This window comes from Pteropus vampyrus, unplaced genomic scaffold (genome assembly GCF_000151845.1).
Source record: "Pteropus vampyrus isolate Shadow unplaced genomic scaffold, Pvam_2.0 Scaffold21, whole genome shotgun sequence".
Taxonomy (NCBI): domain Eukaryota; kingdom Metazoa; phylum Chordata; class Mammalia; order Chiroptera; family Pteropodidae; genus Pteropus; species Pteropus vampyrus.
The window spans coordinates 12,224,188-12,226,118 of record NW_011888802.1 but is presented as its reverse complement, the minus strand read 5'-3'; positions in this window follow the sequence as shown (position 1 = coordinate 12,226,118).

Below are 1,931 nucleotides of genomic sequence, written 5' to 3'. Positions count from 1 at the left end.
ACCCAGAGCTAACATCATACTAAGTGGTGAAAAACTGAAAACACACATCTATTCTGCATGATATTGGAGGTGCTAGCCAGGGAAATTAGTCATAAAAAAGAAATTAAGAAAAGAAGAAGTAAAATTTCCTCTATTTGAAAATGACGTGACCTTTTATATAGATAATCGTAAGGAATCCACTAAAAACTATTAGAAATAAAAAATGAGTTTAGCAAGATTGCAGGATATAAGATCACTATACAAAAATCAATCATATTTCTACACATTGGCATCATACAATCTGAAAATTAAATTAAGTAAACAATTAAATTTACAATAATATCAAAAAGAATAAAGTACTTAGGAATAAATTTAACAAAAGAAATTAAAATTCTGCACTAAAAACTACAAAACATTTTTGAAAGGAATTAAAGGTCTAAATAAATGAAAAGATATCCTATGATCATATTTCCAAAGGCTTAATATTTGTAATATGGCAATACTTTTCAAATTGATCTACAGATTCAGAATAATACATATCAAAATCTCATCTGGCTTTTTTACAGATATTGACAAGCTGATCATAAAATTAATATTGCAATGCAAGGGACCCTAAATAATCAAGAGAATCTTTAAAAAGAACAAGGTTGGAGGACTCACACTTCCCTATTTCAAAAAGAACTCTGACCACTCAATAATAAAATGAACCCAATTAAAAGTGAATAAAGAATCTGAATAGATATACAATTGATCAAAAGCACATAAGAAAAAGCTCAACCTTATTAGCTATCATGTAAATGCAAATCAAACCCACAGTGAAATACCATTTTACACCAATTGCAATGGCTGTAACCAAAAAAATAAATAACAAGTGTTAACAAGAATGTGGAAAAATTGGAACTGTCATTCATTGTTATTAGGAATTTACAATAATACAGTTGATTTGGAAAGTAGATAAACAGTTAGCTAAGACAGTTATTATTATCATTCTATATATAAGGAGTTCATCAAAAGATTAAACATAGAATTACTGTATAACCAGCGATTTTACTCTTAGGCATATATATATGAAAAAAATGAAAATATATGCTCACCAAAAATATCTATATAAATGTTCACAGCAACAGTATTCATAATAGCCAAATTATGGAAACAACTTAAATGTCCCTCAACTGATTAATGGATAAATAAAACGTGATAAATCCATGCAATGGAATATTATTGAACAAAAAAACTGAATAAACCATTGATACATGCTACAACATAGATGAACTTTGAAAACATTGTATTAAGTGAAAGAAGCTTCTCATAAAGACCACATATTATGTGATTAGATTTACATGAAATGTCTAGAACAAGCAAATCTTTGAAGATTGGTAGTTGCCTAAGGTGTTGGCAAGACTGCTAGGGAATAATAGGGACTAACTGCTAATGAATATAAGGTTTCTTTTTGTAGTGATAAAAATGGTCTAAAATTGGTTGTTGTAATGGGTGCATAACTCTTTGAATACACCAAAAAACATCACCTTGTGCACCTTAAATGGGTGAATTGTATGGTATGTAGATTATAGCTTAATAAAGAAGTTATAAAAAATAAACCTCCTCCTATGACATGACAGTTCATTTTGATAGATGACTGGAATGAGTGAAAGAGAAGGGTATGGAAAACAGGTGATTGTGGTGGAGGCAAAGTAAACAAAACTTATGCCTTAAAATTTTTAAAAAAATCCTTGGGGGGAAGAAACCTCAAGAGGTTTCTCATAGCTGCTACGAATGTCCAGCCATCTTCTGGATACACCTCTTGGTTGGCCAATTAACAAATATTTTAGCTGAAAAAAAAGCACTTTACTATTTATTTGCATGGCCTCATTTTGTTCCAGTCTTCACAACTTTTTGAGTTAGCTAAGACAGGTATTGTTATTTTCATTTTACAGATAAGATGGAGGCTCCAA